The sequence below is a fragment of the Theropithecus gelada genome, chromosome 4, assembly GCF_003255815.1.
Source record: "Theropithecus gelada isolate Dixy chromosome 4, Tgel_1.0, whole genome shotgun sequence".
In the NCBI taxonomy this organism is placed as follows: Eukaryota; Metazoa; Chordata; class Mammalia; order Primates; family Cercopithecidae; genus Theropithecus; species Theropithecus gelada.
In genome coordinates, this window is record NC_037671.1 from 135,463,740 (window position 1) to 135,483,195 (window position 19,456).

Genomic DNA, 19,456 nt, shown 5'->3' on the forward strand with positions numbered 1-19,456 from the left:
AAAAAACTAGCCGGGCGAGGTGGCGGGCGCCTGTAGTCCCAGCTACTCGGGAGGCTAGTTTTTTGTAGTTTTTTTAGTAGAGACGGGGTTTCACCGTGTTAGCCAGGATGGTCTCGATCTCCTGACCTCGTGATCCGCCCATCTCGGCCTCCCAAAGTGCTGGGATTACAGGCTTGAGCCACCGCGCCCGGCCAATGAATTCTTAATATTATGTAGCTATTCATGTTAAAAGACTTCCTGGTCACCTCCTGCAATATCTGGGAAACATCAGTTTTGGAATCCATAGTCATATCTAATAAAGGCTCATTCTCTTGCCTTATCTTAGAAATAAAATAAAACAATAATCAATACAAAAATTGCTGTCTTTGGTCTCCATACTTTTTCATTTTTACAAGAAACTTCTTACGTAAACCTTACAATGTCAGTGTAAGAGTCACAATATCAGTGTAAGAGTCAATTTTCCTCCCCCCCCCCTTCCTCCCTTCCTCCCTTCCTCCCTTCCTCCCTTCCTCCCTTCCTTCCTTCCTTCCTTTTTCTTTTCTCCAGAGTCTCGCTCTGTAGCCCAGGCTGGAGTACAGTGGCACGACCTCCGCTCACTGTAAGCTCTGCCCCCGGGGTTCACGCCATTCTTCTGTCTCGGCCTCCCTAGTAGCTGGGACTACAGGCGCCCGCCACCACGCCCGGCTAATTTATTTGTTTATTATTATTTTTTTTTTTTAGTAGAGACGGAGTTTTACCGTGTTAGCCAGGATGGTCTAGATCTCCTGACCTCTTGATCCGCCCACCTCGGCCTCCCAAAGTGCTGGGATTTCAGGCGTGAGCCACCACGCCCAGCCAAGAGTCAATTTTCATACTCCAACCTAACACTCTGCCTTATAGGTACTCAATAAATATTTTTTTGAATGAACAAACATTTTAATTAATTAGTTCTAAACCTAAGATTATTCTGGGGTGCGGAAGGAACTAACATGAAAAATTCAGAGATATTAGCAACCATATCGATCTTTCTTTTTTTTTTAACTTGCATCACTGGCACATCTTTTTTTTTTTTTAGTATGTATGACTCTCTTTATTGCAATATTCACTTTGTTGTGGGATGGTCTAAAATTGACTTTGCAATATATTTGAGGTATGCCTGTATACAACAGCATTTCTGTTTTTTCTTTCCTTTTCTTTTCTTTTTGAGACAGAGTCTCACTCTGTTGCCCAGGCTGGAGTACAATGCTGTCATCTTGGCCCATTGCAACCTCCACCTCTAGGGTTCAAGCAATTCTCCTGCGTCAGCCTTCTGAATAGCTGGGACTACAGGTGTGTACTACCACGTTCAGCTAATTTTTGGGTTTTGTTGTTGTTGCTGTTGTTGTTTTGAGACGGAGTCTCACTCTGTTGCCCAGGCTGAAGTGCAGTGGCATGATCTTGGCTCACTGCAACCTCCACCTCCCAGGTTCAAGCGATTCTCCTGCCTCAGCCTCCTGAGTAGCTGGGACTACAGGTGTGAGCCACCATGCCCAGCTAATTTTTGTATTTTTTTTTAGTAGAGACAGGGTTTCACCATGTTGACCAGGATGGTCTGGATCTCTTGACCTCGTGATCTGCCTGCCTCGGCCTCCCAAAGTGCTGGGATTACAGGCATGAGCCACCGCACCTGCCCATTTTTGTATTTTTAGTAGAGACAGGGTTTCACCATGTTGGCCAGGCTGGTCTTGAACTGCTTACCTCAAGTGATCCTCTCACCTCAGCCTCCCAAAGTGCTGGGATTACAGGTGTGAGCCACTGCGCCCAGCCTAACCACATCATTCTTAAACTACCTGACCTTTTGGAACTCACAGTTGAAGCTAGGAATTCTCTATTTTGCCACTCTGTCTACAATCATCCATTATCTACATAATATTGCAGCTCTTCCATTATATTGTGGAATGGCTGTGAAGTCACACAAGGCTCAATGTCAAGTGTCGTCTGATACTCCATCGCACAACTAAACCCCATGTCACTTAGCAACATTTCCCTGCCCTGCTCTCTCCGCTCTTGTTGAGAAGCCTGCTCCGAGACTGTGGAACTTAGCAGGGGTGAAGGAATATCTAGTGACTGATGCTTTATGTCCAGGAATTTTCAAAGGCTGTAGATGACTTTTGGTTTTGGGTGGTAGTTTTTGTTTTCTTTCTTACATTTTTTCTTTATTAAAGGATTAGAATTTATAAATAATAGAGTGTACTGCACAATGGAAGATGCAGAACACAAACACGTTGAACTAGAATAGTATTCTTTAGCACTGGTGGTGCCGCACCTTTATTGCTAAAGACCTGCTGTTGGGAAATGTGGACACTCCTTCTTATACTTCAGGTTACAGCCCTGTCCAGTTAAGCAATACACTACTTCACGCTGGAGACCTGAATTTAAATGAGTTACAACTAACTTTTATGTAGGGCAGCAAGGCGCATGAAAAGGAAAACAAATGCGTACGAAGGATAAAAGAATCACTCCTTTCTTTTCTTTCTTTTTTTTTGGAGGGGGGGGAAGAGTCTCACTCTGTCACCAAGGCTGGAGTGCAATGGCGTGATCTTGGCTCACTGCAACCTCTGCCTCCCAGGTTCAAACAATTCTCCTGCCTCAGCCTCTTGAGTAGCTGGGATTACAGGCACCCGCCATTATGCACAGCTAATTTTTGTATTTTTGTAGAGATGGAGCTTCACCATGTTGGCCAGGCTGGTCTTGAACTCCTGACCTCAGGTGATGTGCCTGCCTTGGCCTCCCAAAGTGCTGGGATTACAGGCGTGAGCCACTGCACTCAGCCCTTTCTTTCTTTTTTGAGTCAGAGTCTCGCTGTTTCACCAAGGCTGGAGTGCAGTGGCGTGATCCCAGCTCACTGTAACCTCTGCCTCCCAGGTTGAAGTGGGAATCACTCCTTTCTATATAACACCTTGGTGTAATTATAATTCTGAGGGGATAAAGCAAATACATAAACACTAGCCTATATGGACAAAGCTAAGCTAAAATTACTGCAAAACCTTGTTCACATAATTGCTTTCTTTAAAAAATTAAGCTATAAAATATCACTTGGTTAATCAATTAAAGTAGTAATTATAATAATTAAATAGTCGTATGTAATTAAACTCATGGTAAAATACTTAATTTTTTTTCTTTTTTTTTTTTTTTTTGAGACTGAGTTTTGCTCTTGTTGCCCAGGCCGAAGTACAATGGCATGATCTCAGCTCACTGCAACCTCCGCCTCCTGGGTTCAAGTGATTTTCCTGCCTCAGACTCTGGAGTAGCTGACATTACAAAAGCCTGCCACCACACCTGGCTAATTTTTGTATTTTTAGTAGAGATGGGGTTTCACAATGTTGGTCAGGCTGGTCTTGAACCCTTGACCTCAAGTGATCCACCTGCCTTGGCCTCCCAAAGTGCTGGGATTACAGGCGTGAGCCACTGTGCCCAGTCGATACTTGAATTTTTAACCACTCAAGGCAGAAATAATTTATTTCCTTTCATCCAAAATGATGATTTTTATTTTTCATCTACCTTTCTTTCATAAGTAATAATTGTAAACAGTATAATCAATACTTATAAATAAATGCATGTTTTTATGATGTCAGAATTAAATTAAACATAATTTTTTCTTTTCTTTTTTTCTTTTTTCATACTTCACAGAAGTCATTTTTTTAAAAGCTACCTTAAAAGTATATGTGTTGTGGCTGGGCGTGGTGGCTCACATCTGTAATCCCGGCACTTTGGGAGGCTGAGGCGGGTGGATCACCTGAGGTCAGGAATTCGAGACCAGCCTGACCGACGTGGTGAAACCCCCATCTCTACTAAAAATACAAAAAAATTAGCCAGATGTGGTGGTGGGCACCTGTAATCCCAGCTACTTGGGAGGCTGAGGCAGGAGAATCGCTTGAACCTGGGAGGCAGAGGTTGCAGTGAGCCGAGATCACGCCATTGCACTACAGCCTGGGCGACAGAGCAAGACTGTGTCTCCAAAAAAAAAATATACATGTTGTAATCTGACTAGATACCAAAGTACCCATAATTATCTGATATGTGCCCATTAAAAAAAGGTATCTACTTTTACACTGGTGACAATAGAATATCCCCTTTAAATGTTTGTATTTCTTTTTGTTTTGTTTTTGAGACAGAGTCTTGCTCTGTTGCCCAGATTAGTGTGCAATGGCGCAATCTCGGCTCACTGCAACCTCCACCTCCCAGGTCCAAGCGATTCTCCTGCCTCAGCCTCCCAGGTAGCTGGGATTATAGGCGCCCCACCCCAACTCCCGCCCCTACGCCCAGCTAATTTTTGTATTTTTAGTAGAGAAGGGGTTTCACCATGTTGGCCAGGCTTGTTTCGAACTCCTGGCCTCAGGTGATCCGCCCACCTCGGCCTCCCAAAGTGCTGGAATTACAGGCGTGAGCCACCGCGCCCAGCCAAATGTTTGTAATTCGTACATTTTCTGGAATAAAATTCATTAGTTGAGTTTATATTGAAATGTAGTAATTCCTAGTTTCATAAATTTTATGTATATAACATTTGAAGGATCCTGATTTTTTGCCTTCTTATTACATAGTGCTAAATACACAGTATACATGAGATTTTGCCGAGTTGAAAACTGCAATTATGGATTTCAAATAAATAATGCTAAACTAGTTATATGTAAAACGAGAAGGTTAGGTTTATTTATAAATATCTACTTGTATAGATTCTCTTCAGATTCTCTAATTGCATGACTTAAAATTCTCTCTCTCTGTTTTGTTTTGTTTTTTTTTTTGAGAGAGTTGTTCAGGCTGTTCTTGAACTCCTGGCCTCAAGGGATCCTCTGGCCTTGGCCTTCCCAAGTGCTAGGATTACAAGCATGAGCTACCATGCCCGGCCTATGTCAGCTTTTTAAGAACCTTGAGATCAAAGAAATAAAAGAAAAATTTCTGAAAATTTCCATATGTACTGAAAACTCTAACTATATACTATATATTAAATCTAGCAAAAAACTGATGGTTGGGAACCTGCAACCAGGATTGAATAGCCTTGTTTTATAGAAGTGTACCAAAACAATTAGAAAAACATAGTAGCTTTTAAACAAAATTTGCTTACAAATTATAGTTTAACACAATTATAAAGTAATAAATGGCATTAAGTTACATAGGTTATGTATCACATGGCTGACCATCTGATGCCTTCCAAAGGCTGCCAAAGCTGCTGCAAGCCAGGCTGAGGCTTGAAGAACCCCCGAATCCCTGTAGCTAGAAGGATGCAGGTGTCTCTTGTCTGGGACATTTCAAGGAAATATCTTCTCCCTATTTCCCTGCTCACAACCAATTTACATACATAACAGGGAATCCGTAGGATCTGGAGGCTCAGAGAAAGGTGCAAAAAGGTAGAGTGACAAAAATGGACTTTTAAAATCTGTTCAGTCAGGTATTCTTTGGTTAACAAGTAGAAGAAAGCTATCCTAACCCAATTTAAAAGGGAATGATCAGCCAGGCGCAGTGATGCATGCCTGTAATCCCAACACTTTGAGAGGCCAAGGAGGGTGGATCACTTGAGTCCAGGAGTTGGAGACCAGCCCTGGCAACATAGCGAGACCCCAACTCCAAAAACAATTAAAAATTTGTCAAGCATAGTGGCACATGCCTGTAGTCCCAGCTACTCTGGAGGCTGTGGTAGGAGGATTAATTGAACCTGGGAGGTTGAGGTTGCACTGAGCCATACTTACACTACTGCACTCCAGCCTGGGCGACAGAGCGAGACCTTGTCTCAAAGAATAAATAAAAATTGATTGATTGATTAATTAAAAGGGGATGATCAGAAATCCAGAGGGGAAGATCACAGATCCCAAGTAGAAGTCACAGATGTCAAAGTTGTCAGACCACTACTCTCTCCACCTTTGCATATGCCAAAAAAATGGCTGCCACTGCTCACACTACCTGACTCTCCAGCTCTGGTGTCCTCCACTGAGCTAGTGACTCAAAGTTGAAGTCTCTGGGTTCAAATTAGCAAGCAAAATAATTGGATTGGTGCCCACATAAGCAGCACATACACTAAAATTGGACCAATACAGAGAAGATGAGTATAGTCACTATGCAAGGATGACACCCAAATTTGTGAGGCATCCCATGTTAAGTGGGGGGAAAGTATCTGAATGGATTAGGTGTTCTTCTCTGATCCAATCAGCTGCAGCTAGGGAGACAAGGTCTAATGGTAAGTAGCATAGCTGCCCCTGCCAGGGACTCTGTGGCAAGGCAGATTTTCTGAGATGGGGAAGTGGGTAGGGATAAGACAATTAATATCTCAAATTCCTAGACACCAAACAGGCTGAAATGGACTTTCTGAGTTGGACTTTTTCATCTCTATCTCTTGAGTTGGAGGTTCAGGCTCTGCAGGGAAGAAGCGTCAAATCATATCAGCTTATTCTCCTTATTCCAAAAAAGGCAGGATTTCGGTGTGTGGCACATATAGCTTGGTTATTAAAAATTGGAGTGGTCTGGCCGGGCACAGTGGCTCACACCTGTAATCCTAGCACTTTGGGAGGCCAAGGCAGGGTGATCACTTGAGGTCAGGAGTTCAAGACCAGCCTGGCCAATATGGTGAAACCCCATCTATACTAAAAATACAAAAGTTAGCAGGGTTTAGTGGTGGGCACCTGTAATCCCAGCTACTTGGGAGGCTGAGGAAGGAGAATTGCTTGAACCCAGGAGGTAGAGGTTGCAGTGAGCCAAGATCACGCCACTGTACTTCAGCCTGGGCAACAAAGAGAGAGTCTGTCTCAAAAAAAATAAATAAATAAGCAACTAAAACCTGTGTCCAGATAACAGAATAGCTTTTGTTCTTCAGCTCCACATAAAAATATCACTAGAGCCAGGCACAGTGGCTCACACCTGTAATCACAACACTTTGGGAGACCAAGGCAGGCAGATCACCTGAGGTCGGGAGTTGTAGACCAGCCTGACCAACATGGAGAAATCCTGTCTCTACTAAAAATACAAAATTAGCTGGGCGTGGTGGTGCATGCCTATAATCCCAGCTACTCAGGAGGTTGAGGCAGGAGAATCGCTTGAACCTGGGGAAGCGGAGGTGTGGCAAGCCGAGATTGTGCCATTGCACTCCAGCCTGGGCAACGAGTGAAACTCTGTCTCAAAAAAAAAAAAAGAAAAAAAGAAAAAAATATATATATATATATATATATCACTACAGATTGATTGATTGATTGAGTTAGAAACAGAGTCTGGCTCTGTCACCCAGGCTGGAATGCAGTAGACTGATGATAGCTTACTATCGCCTAGAACTCGTACCGGCTGTCCGCCGAGGTCAAGAACCGGCTCCTGTGCAAATATGACCGCCAGAAGGAGGCAGAGCTCTGCAGCTGGATCCAGGGACTCACCGGCCTCTCCATCGGCCCCGACTTCCAGAAGGGCCTGAAGGACGGGACTGTCTTACGCACACTCATCAACAAGCTCCAGCAGAGCTCAGTTCCCAAGATCAACCGCTCCATGCAGAACTGGCACCAGCTAGAAAACCTCTCCAACTTCATCAAGCCCATGGTAGGGAAGGCATGAACACTGTGGACTTGTTCGAAGCCAGCGACCTGTTTGAGAGTGGGAACATGAGGCAGGTGCAGGTGTCTCTTCTCGCCCTGGTGGGGAAGGCCAAGACTAAGAGGCTGCAGAGCAGGGTGGACATCGGCCTTAAGTGCTGGGAGAAGCAGAAGCAGAATTTCGACGATGCCACCATGAAGGCTGGCCAGTGCGCCATCGGGCTGCAGATGGGCACCAACAAATGCACCAGCCAGTCGGGTATGACTGCCGACGGCACCAGGAGGCATCTCTACAACCCCAAGAACCACCTCCTGCCCCCCATGGACCACTCAACCATCAGCCTCCAGATGGGTACAAACAAGTGTGCAGCCAGGTGGGCATGACAGCCCCCGGCACCCAGTTGACACCAAGCTGGGAACCGACAAGTGTGACAACTCCTCCATGTCCCTGCAGATGGGCTACACGCAGAGCGCCAAGCAGAGCGGCCAGGTCTTTGGCCTGGGCCGGCAGATATAGGACCCCAAGTTCTGCCCTTAAGGCACAGTGGCCAACGGGGCTCCCTCGGGCGCCAGCGACTGCCCGGGCCTGATGGAGGTCCCTGAATATCCGCCTTACTTCCAGGAGGAGGCTGGCTACTGAGGCTCCCAGCACGCTCTCTCCCCACAACGTCTCCCCGTCTGAGTTTTTGGGTTTTTCTGTGTTTTCGTCTTTCTTTTTTCTTAAGCTGTTCAGTGTTGCCAATCAACCCAGGGTCTGTGAGTGGCGGTATGGGATCAGGGAGCAGGTCTTTTTCCCCCTTGCCTTGGTCCTTTGTAGGACTGAGCCACCGGACTATGGGGGAAGGGGTCAAAGCCGTATCCCATATGTGTAGGGTGAGGGTCTCTGCTGGCAAGTCCAGGCTGTGGGCCAAGCTGTGCTGGGGAGAAGAGACTTAGGCTTGGAGGGAACCAGTCCCCGAAGGTTTCCGGTTGCCTTGTCTCTTCCCTATTTTGTCAGCCTATCAGTTTGTGGTTTCTGTACCCGCAGAAGTTTCAGGAAGTATTAACAAAAGAAAAATACTTTTTTTTTTTTTCCCCCCCCGAGGAATAGGGCAGGGACAGTGGAGAGAGTGCTGGGAAATGTGTCCCCTGGGAAAGGGGGCCTGGCCACCATGCTAAATATCTCAGGCTGCCAAGTGGCTGCATTTCCCTAGCACCCTCAGACCAACAGACCTCAGACCCTCAGACCTGCCCCAGGGCCGGTGGGAAAGTGAGGCCCGTACAATGAAGTGGAATTCTGCGTTGTTGGGGCTAAGCCTGACCCCCTCTCCATGCTAACCACCCCCCTCCACTATGGCCTCAGTCAGTTTTGTTGATGTTGTTGTTGTTGTTGCCCAGGCTGGAGTGCAGTGGCAAGATCTTGGCTCACTGCACCTTCACCTCCCTGGCTCAAGGGATTCTCCTGCTTCAGCCTCCCAAGTAGCTGGGACTGTAGGTGCTCCACCACGCCTGGCTAATTTTTGTATTTTTATTAGAGATGGGGTTTCACCATGTTGGCCAGGCTGGTCTCAAACTCCGGGCCTCAGGTGATCCGCCCACCTCAGCCTCCCCAAGTGCTGGAATTATAGGTGTGAGCCACCATGCCCGGCCCCTCAGTAGGTTTTAAGGAGCCTCCAGCCCTCCTTCTCCCTTTCTGGGCCTGACCAGCTATACTGCTCCATCTCCCCTGGCCATACGCCCTACCAAATACCACACAGGGACCCCCACCCAGGAGCCCTGCCCCATGAGATAATGTGAAATATGACTGTGGACCAAACGCAGTAAAACCTCTGTAAGAAGAAAAAAAAAGTGTGTGTGTGTGTGTGTGTGTGTGTGTGTGTGTGTGTGTGTATCTCCTGAGAGAGAATATATTTATACTCATAGTTTATTATTCCAATTATTCAAGTTTTTATCTTTCTCAAATCAGAAGAGTGCAGAATAAGCCAGAAACAGAAGTTAAATAATTTAATATTTTCATTCTATTGCCCTAATTATAATACCATTCTATATTATTAAAAACACACACACACACCAGGCAAGGTGGCTGACGCCTGTAATCCTAGCAGTGTGGGAGGCCAAGGTGGAAGGATCACCTGAGATCAGGAGTTCACGATCAACCTGCCCAACATGGTGAAACCCCGTCTCTACTAAAAATACAAAAATGAGCCAGACGTGGTGGCATGTGTCCGTAAGTCCCAGCTACTTGAGAGGCTGAGGTAGGAGAATCCCTTGAACATGGGAGGTGGCGGTTGCAGTGAGCCAAGATCATGCCACTGCACTCTAGCCTGGGTGACAGAGCGAGACTCCATCTCAGAAAAAAGCAAAAACAAAACAACAACAACACACACACACACACACACACACACACAAAACAATCACATTTTACTTCTGATTTTTAAATTTGTGGTGATCCCTTGCTTTTATTAATTGGCTGGTCGGGTGCAGTGGCTCAGGCCTGTAATCTCAGCACTTTGAGAGGTCAAGGCGGGTGGATCACTTGAGGTCAGGAGTTCAGGCAAGATGGTGAAACCCAGTCTCTACATAAAACACAAAAATTAGCCAGGTGTAGTGGCGTGTGCCTGTGGTCCCAGCTGCTCAGGAAGCTGAGGTGGGAGGATCGCTTGAACCCAGGAGGCAGAGGTTGCACTGAGCCGAGATCGTGCCACTGCACTCCAGCCTGGGCAACAGAGTGAGACTCCGTCTCAAAAAATAAAATAATGAAATAAAATAAAATAAAATAGGCCGGGCACAGTGGCTCACTTCTGTAAACCCAGCACTTTGGGAGGCCAAAGTGGATGGATCACCTGAGGTAAGGAGTTTGAGACCAGCCTGGTCAACATGGTGAAACCCCGTCTTTACTAAAAACACAAAAATTAGCCAGGCGTGGTGGTACATGCCTGTGATCCCAGCTACTCGGGAGGCTGAGGCAGGAGAATCACTCGAACCTGGGAGGCGGAGGTTGCAGTAAGCCAAGGTCAAGCCACTGCATTCCAGCCTCTTGCTCTTGCAACAGAGCGAGATTCCATTGCAAAAATATATTAATAAATAAATAAAATAAAACAAATTGAAAAATAAAATAATAATATTTTCCAAATGTTAAAGGTGTTGCTCCATTGTCTTTAAGCTTCCAATGTTGCTGTTGCGAAGTTCAATGCATTTTGATTCTTTGTCCTTTGATTGTGACCTATTAAAGATTTAAAATCTTTTTCTTTTTTTTTTTGAGATGGAGTCTTGCTTTGTTGCCCAGGCTGGAGTGCAGTGGCGTGATCGCAGCTCACTGCAACCTCCACCTCCCAGTTTCAAGTGATTCTTGCAGGAGTAGCTGGGACTACAGGCAGGTGCCACCACGCTTCTCTAATATTTTTATTATTTTATAGAGATAGAGTCTCATTATGTTGCCCAGTCTCCAATTTTTAAAAAATCTCAGCAATCCTAGCTTTAATTTCCTAGCATTCTTTTTTAGTTCTTTGAATTCTCCTCATTCACAGTATTCTGGTTTTGTGTGATTGTTCTGTTTTTTTTTTTGTTTTTTTTGTTTTTTTTGTTTTTTTAATGGATAGAGTGCTTTCTCTTATTTGTATGGGATATAATAATGGTCTTATCCTTGGAAGTTTCCTTCTACTTCTTGCATTATTTCTGTTTCCTCTGGTTTCCTTTTTTGCCTATTTAACTTTTTTTTTTTTTTTTTTGGAGACAGAGTCTTGCTTTGTTGCCCAGATTGGAGTGCAGTGTTGAGATCTCAGTTCACTGCAACCTCTACGTCCCAGGTTCAAGCAATTCTTATGACTCAGCCTCCCGAGTAGCTGGGATTATTGGCTCGCATCACCACGCCTGGCTAATTTTTGTATTTTTAGTAGAGGCGGCAAGTTTCACCATGTTGGCCAGCCTGGTCTTGAACACCTGGCCTCAAGTGATCTGCCTGCCTTGGCCTCCCAAACTGCTGGGATTACAGGCGTGAACCACTGCATTCAGCCTATTTACTTTGGTTTCTCTTTCTCTCTTTAATGTTGAAAGCTCTCCTCAAATATCTGACACTTGACATTAGTATTTAAGCTTGAAGCATTACAAACGGATGGTAAACTCTTGACTTGTGGACTTGTGGTCCTCATGATAGGAAAACCAAGTTCGGTTTTTTAAGTTGGAATGAGTCTTGACTGTAGATACACACATCTTTTACTTAGGGCTACTTCACTTCTACAAAGTAGAAGCTTCCTAACTCTGGGAAACATAAACCTGATTCTGCTTTTTTTTTTTTTTTAGACAGAGTCTCACTCTGTTGCCCAGGCTGGAGTGAAGTGGCGCAATCTCAGCTCATTGAAACCTCCACCTCCTGGGCTCAAGCAATTCTCTTGTCTCAGCCTCCTGAGTATCTGAGATCACAGATCTTGTTGCCCAGGCTGGAGCGCAATGGTGTGATCTCGATTGACTGCAGCCTCTGCCTCCTGGGTTCAAGCGATTCTCCTGCCTCAGCCTCTGGAGTAGGTGGGATTACAGGTGTGCGCCACCATGCCCAGCTAAATTTGTATTTTTATTAGAGACGGGCCAGCCTGGTCTTGAACTCCTGATCTCAGGTGATCTGCCCACCTTGGCCTCCCAAAGTGCTGGGATAACAGCGTGAGCCCCCACACCCAGCCTGAGTTACCACTAATTTTAAGAAGATAAACATTATAAATGATGAAAAATTAAGAGTAAATAAAGTTTTTGTAAATATACAAAAGGAACCTGTACACTTCTCAAAAGGCCTTTAAAAAATATCTCTGCAGGAAGAACTGATTCTCCTGCAGAGAATCATTAAAGTGAAACAGTTAATGTTGATGAAGCTACAAAATTAATAGCTCAGCTGTAATACAGTGGTGAAGCATCTAATTCCCCCAAAAGACCAATAAATTATAAATGTTTTATATAAAAAAAACTTACTATGAGCAATAAACTCAGTAACTGAATTTGTATAAATATTTGTCCTCAGAAAACATGGGCTTTTAAATTTCAATCTGACAGATGTTTTGAGATAGTGATTTGTGGGACTCCAATCATGGGGTCGGACCCCAATAATACTGATTAATGGGACCCCTTAGCTTTCTAACTTTGTCTACCAGTGGCCTAGAAAGACTAGGGAAGTTTTGGGAGTTTTGGGGACTTCATTTTGTAAACTCTAACTAGCATCACCCCTAGACCCAGCAGGAGGGGCCCCTGCCCTTAACCCTGCATGTCACAAATAAATGCCAAAATGTGTTTATTAAATGACACACAGATACCTTTGTTACTTGGAATCCAGCATACAGGCTGGCATTGTATGACTTGCAAACTTAAACATCCACTCCTGGAAATAACACCTATTAGACCCCAAGGAAACACTTCACATCACTTGTTCTATGTCTACAAAACAAAAGGGAACCGAATACAAATGCCATGGTTTCTGCTGCTGTTGAAGTAGGAGAAAGACCTTGCTTCGGAATGTGGGGAGGATTCTGAACAGCAGAAACAGTTAGATAAGAGAAAAGACAAAATAATTAGCTTGTCAAGTAAATTCTTCCTCTCAGTGTGAAAGCAATAGCTTTTGGCTTAACAGAGTATCTTTTCCTAGTGTCAAGCATTTTCTTGCTTTTCTTAGGACACCAGAGATGCTCACAAATTAGGATGAAATTTCAGATGGGTAGCTGAGAAACATTCTGCAAAACTGAGCACTTTTATATTATTCTTAAATGTTTGTATAGATGTAACAAAGTGTGATACTGATTCTTTACATTTGCAGCAAAAGTGACACGGAATGTTAGAATTGCAGATAGTTTTTTTTTGTTTGTTTTCTTGAGTCTCACTCTGTCACCCAGTCTGGAGCATAGTGGCGTGATCTTGGCTCACTGCAACCTCCACCTCCCAGGTTCGAGCAATTCTCTTGCCTCAGCCTCCCCAGTAGCTGGGATTACAGGCATGTGCCACCATGCCTGGCTAATTTTTGGATTTTTTTAGTAGACACGGGGTTTCACCATGTTGGCCAGGCTGGTCTTGAACCCCTGACCTCAGGTTATCTATCCACCTCAGCCTCCCAAAGTGCTGGGATTACAGGCATGAGCCACTGTGCCCAGCTCGAATTGCAGATAGTTTAATTTTATTAAAATGTTTAATAAACTTTCATTTTCTTTTTTTCTTTCTTTGTTTTTTTTTTTGTTTGTATGTGTGTGTGTGTGTGTGTGTATGTGTGTTTGAGATGAAGTCTCACTCTGTTGCCCAAGCTGGAGTGCAATGGTGCAATCTTGGCTCACTGCAACCTCTACCTCCTGGGTTCAAACAATTCTCCTGCCTCCTGAGTAGCTGGGATTACAGGTGCCTGCCACCACGCCCGGATGATTTTTGAATTTTCAGTAGAGATGAGGTTTCACCATGTTGGCCAGGCTGGTCTTGAACTCCTGACTTCAGGTGATCTGCTCGCCTGGCCTCCTAAAGTGCTGGGATTACAGGCATGACCCATTGTGCCTGGCCTTCATTAAATTTTCAAAAAATTAAATTAAAAAACTTTAGCCTTATCTACATAATTTTAATTTTATGTTTTGTTATTAATTTCAGTTCATTTATTGATTGTTTTAAAGTTTTAATAGATAATCAAGGTTAGAGGAAATATAGTTTTTGGAAATATCTCAAAATAATTTCCTGATTATTTTACAATTTCCGTAAAATAATGTAAATGTAATATAAAATGGAAATGTAAAGGTTTTTTATCATTCACTTTAATGCATATTTTATACACTGTAGGGATGAAAGGAGCGCTTTCCCGTTGACCCTCTGAGGGTTCACTGAAAATCGCTGTCATGAGGCAGTTTAATGGAAGAACAGGCATACAAATTTATTTAACAAGTACACAACGAGCACAAGAGGAAAATCACAGTCATTCCCCACCCACATTGTGATTCAGAAGCTTATAGACCACGCTAGCAAAACAGGTTGTGAAAGTAGGGAAAAGAATTCTGTTACTAGGGAGAATGAATGGATTAGGGAACAGAGATTAAATTGTACATGATCCTGTGAAAAGCTATGTTCAGGAAAGCTACATTCCTGGTCTTCCAGGGAGGAGAAAAAAATTAATTTTTTTTGATGGTCTAGATCTTAGGAAGATAAAGAAACTCCTATTTTACAGAGGGTGGGGGTAGGGAGAGGTGTAAGTCAGAGAGACCTTGAGGCTTCCTCAGTTCACTGAGCCATATATGGTGGTATCGGTTTCTGAGCTCCAACAATACTTTCTTTTTTATTTTTTCTTTGAGACAGAGTTTCGCTCTTGTTAACCAGGCTGGAGTGCAGTGGTGCAATCTTGGCTCACTGCAACCTCCGCCTCCCCGGTTCAAGCGATTCTCCTGCCTCAGCCTCCCAAGTAGCTGGGATTACAGGCGCCCAACACCACACCCAGCTAATTTTTTGTATTTTTAGTAGAGGCTGGGTTTCACCATGTTGACCAGGTCAAACTCCTGACCTCAGGTGATCCACCTACCTCGGCCTCCCAAAGTGTTGGTATTACAGGTGTGAACCACCGCGCCCAGCCTCCAACAACACTTTCTAAACAATTACTTTTTCTTTCTTTCTTTCTTTCTTTCTTTTTTTTTTTTTTTTTTTTTTTTTAGAGACAGTCTCACTCTCTTGTCCAGGCTGGAGTACAGTGGCTCAAACATAACTCACTGTAACCTCAAATTCCTGGGTTCTGAGCAATCCTCCTGCTTCAGCTTCCCAATTAGTTGAGACTACAGGCATGAGCCACTGTGCTAGCCCAATTACTTTTTTAATCATTTAAATGACAGAATAAGTATAGTTGAGATTATAACATAAAAAGTAAATACATAAAAAGAAAATACAGGCCAGGTGCAGTGGCTCACGCCTGTAATCCCGGCACTTTGGGAGGCTGAGATGGGGGATCACTTGAGGTCAGGAGTTAGAGACCAGTCTGGTCAACATGGCGAAATCCCATCTCTACTAAAAATACAAAAATTAGCCAGGCATGTTGGCAGGTGCCTGCAGTCCCAGCTACTCCAGAAGCTGAAGCTTCAGAATCGCTTGAACCTGGGAGGCAGAGGTTGCAGTGAGCCAGATCATGCCGTTGCACTCCAGCCTGGGCAACAAGAGGGAAACTCTGTCTCAAAAAAACAAAACAAAACAAAACAAAACAAAAGAAAATTAATGTAATTCAATGTAATCTGAGGCATTACCGTGTTGTTTCTTTCTCTATTACTTTAGCTTCTATTTCTTCTGTATTTTGCAGTAACAATACTGTATCTTTACATGTTGTTTTACAGTTTCTTTTTTTTCTTCTTCTTCTTTTTTTGAGACACAGTTTCACTCTTGTTGCCCAGGCTGGAATGCAATGGCACCGATGCTCACCGAGATGCTCACCGCAACCTCCGCCTGCTGGGTTCAAGTGATTCTCCTGCCTCAGCCTCCCAGGATTACAGGCATGTTCCACCACGCCCGGCTGATTTTGTATTTTTAGTAGAGACGGGGTTTCTCCATGTTGGTCAGGCTGGTCTCGAACTCCCGACCTCAGGTGATCCGCCCATCTTGGCCTCCCAAAGTGCTGGGATTACAAGTATGAGCCACCGCACTAGGCCTACAGTTTCTTTTTCTTTTTTTTTTTTTTTGAGACGGAGTCTCGCTGTGTCTCCCAGGCTGGAGTGCAGAGGCGTGATCTCGGCTCACTGCAAGCTCCACCTCCCGGGTTCACGCCATTCTCCCGCCTCAGCCTCCCAAGTAGCTGAGACTACAGGCGCCCGCCACCACGCCCGGCTAGTTTTTTGTATTTTTAGTAGAGACGGGGTTTCACCATGTTAGCCAGGATAGTCTCGATCTCCTGACCTCGTGATCCACCCGCCTCGGCCTCCCAAAGTGCTGGGATTACAGGCTTGAGCCACCGCGCCCGGCCTCGGCCTACAGTTTCTAAAACACTTTTCTCATTTACAGTCTCTGAAGTCCCACAACAGCCTTGGGCAGTAAAACTTGCATTGACATTAGAGAAAATCATGTTTTCTTTTTCTTTCTTCTTTTTTAAATAGAGATGGGGGTCTTACTATGTTACCCAGGCTGGTCTTGAACTCCTGGGCTTAAAGCAATCCTCCTGCCTCAGCCTCTCAAAGGGATGGGATTACAGGCATTAGCCACTTGTGCCTGGCCAAGAAAACCATGTTTTCAACACCATCAATGTGACAGATTTGTGAAACCAGAGGAACGCTGGTAAACATTTAACAACCGGTGTTTAACAATCACCCAGCTGAGGGTATGGAGAACCCTGATTATAGTTTGCCAATTTCACTGACGTAAATAGTCACAACATGGCTAATTTCAAACCACCACTGTGATGTCAACTGACTCCCCAAATTTCTGAGAGTGTAACGATTAGCTCTCACAAACAGTAGGAAGCCAGTTCCAGCATACTACTTGGTCACTTTACATTGAATCTAAGGCCAGGTATGGTGGCTCATGCTTGTAATGCCAGCATTCTGGGAGGTTGAGGTGGGCAGATCATCAGTCCAGGAGTTCAAGACCAGCCTGGGGAACATGGTGAAACCTGGTCTCTACTAAAAATACGAAAATTAGCCAGGCGTGGTGGCGCTTGCCTGTAGTCCCAGTTACGTGGGAGGCTGAGGTGGGAGGATCACTTGAGCCCAGGGAAGTTGAGGCTGCAGTGAGTCAAGATGGAGCCACTGCACCCCAGCCTGGGTGACAGAGTGAGACCCTGTCTCAAAATAAAAACAACAAAACAAGTTTCCATATCTTGTTTTTATAAGGAAAGTAGTTTTTGTCCCTTTCTTTTTTTCCTCTTCTTCCAGGCTAGACTGTGGACAGATTAAGTCAGCTTCAATAATGAGAATAAAGATTTTACTCTATGGTCAAAATGGGTTAGAAGGAACCTGGTTCCCTGAATGATCTCATGGAACAGAGCTGCCCACTGACCCTAGACTACCTGCCTACCTCTGTACTGTTATGTGAGAGAGAAATAAACCTTAATCTTTGAGTTATTGTATTTGGGGATCTCTTTGCTATAGTAGCTTAGTGACTTCTCAGAAGAGGCAACATTTAAGCTAAGATGTAAATGACAAGAATGAACAAGCCATACCAAAAGGGAGAGAAAGAGCATTTCAGATAAATGAAAATGACCTAAAGGGAGACAGGTCAGTATGGATGGAGTACAGAGAGTGAATGGTAGAGATGAGGTTGGAGGATAATTAATTCAGGATCAAATCACATAAGGATTTGAAGGCCAGGGTAAGAAATTTTCATTTTAAGTGTAATGGGAAACCATTGGAGAATTTTAATAAGTGTCATAATTGGGCTTATGTTTTAAAAACATCATTCCATCTTGGGCTATGGAGACATTTAAAAAAATGAAAACAAAAAACAATCACTCTAGCTGCTCTGTGTTAAATCAAGTGAGGTGGCAAAGTGAAGACAAACACTACTATAGTTAGAAAGCTACAGTCATAGTTCAGGGGAGCTAATTTTGTGCTCTGAACTAGGATGGTGGTATGAATGAAGGTAGAGAGATCAAATTCTTGAAATGTTTTAGAAATATCAACAAGGCTAATTATGAGTTGGATGTAGGACAATGCAGGAAAGAGTGGAATCATTGATGATTCTGAGTTTAAGCAACTGCTATTTAACGAGGTGATTTGTTGTGTAAAGAGTGGACCATAAAGAGGTAAGAAGAGATAAGAGTGGAGACAAAGAGGTCAGCGGGAAGCTTGAGTTGAGGACAGCTGAGTTTTTGTTAATTTGTTTTTGCTTTTGTGGGGAGGAGGCAGATTTTGCTGTGAACAGCTCTTTTCTAGTAATGTTAGCTTCTATGTGCTTGTTAGGCATTCAAGTAGTCAGGCAAGTGTCTCAAAGGTCTGAAATTCAAGGAAGATGTCTGGGCTGGAGATATGAATTTGAAAATCATTAATATTATGAGCGGGTCATAAAGCCATAGACTGGATGATGTAGGTCATCTAGGGAGAAAATGTATGTAGAAAAGAGGGCAGAGGCATAGCCAAGAGCACTGAAGCATTGGGAAGAAAATTCCAAGGAAAACCAAAAAAGAGAGATGTCAGGAAAGACTGGAGACTTGCTTCTAGAAGGCAGGCATAGTTAATTGTGTCACAAGCTATTGAAAGATTGAGTAAATGGGGATTGAGACCATTTACTGGTCTCAATGGCTTTGGCAACCACTGGCTTTGGCAAGAAGTGGGCTTTGAGAAGTGCCATTTCAGTCAAGTGCTAGGAATAAACACCCATCTGGAGAATTTGTAGGAGAGATGAGGAGATAGGGACCACAAGTATAGACATGTCTTTACATCTTTTAGGGAGTTTTGCTGTTAAGGGAAGCAGAGAAATTGGGTGATAGCTGAAGGTAGAAGTGGGGTCAAGTAAGGATTTTTTAAAATTGGAGTAAGATCTTACTAGGAATGATTACCAAAGAGAATAAAGGGAAGGAGTGCAATCAGAGGTATCTTAAGAAGGCCTAGTGAATGGGAGTCCTTTAAGTAAGTGTTTTGTGTGCAAACTGCTATAGCCAATGAGGCATTTTTATTTTTATTTATTTATTTATATTTATTTATTTATTTATTTTGGGATGGAGTTTCGCTCTTGTTGCCCAGGCTAGAGTACAATAGCACAATCTCGGCTCACTGCAACCTTCACCTCCCAGGTTCAAGCGATTCTCCCGCCTCACCCTCCCTAGTAGCTGGGATTACAGGCATGTGCCACCATGCCTGGCTAATTTTGTAATTTTAGTGGAAACGAGGTTTCTCCATGTTGGTCAGGCTGGTCTCAAACTCCCAACCTCAGGTGATCCACCTGCCTCCCAAAGTGCTGGGATTACAGGCATGAGCCACTGCGTTCAGCCAAGGCATGTTTAAAAAACTGGAAGCGTGGGGAAAAAATGGTCACTATTGATAGAAATGGGGCTG

General features: G+C 44.0%; 1 non-coding gene and 1 pseudogene across 1 annotated transcript; both read left to right on the forward strand.

Annotated features, from left to right (window-relative positions):
• The window catches only part of LOC112622666, a 15,583-nt pseudogene extending 7,423 nt beyond the window's left edge, over positions 1 to 8,160 (forward strand).
• LOC112623908 lies at positions 6,004 to 6,110 on the forward strand. The gene has a single exon (XR_003119264.1). It is a non-coding gene; the product is annotated as a U6 spliceosomal RNA (small nuclear RNA).
• Positions 8,161 to 19,456: the final 11,296 nt, after the last annotated feature.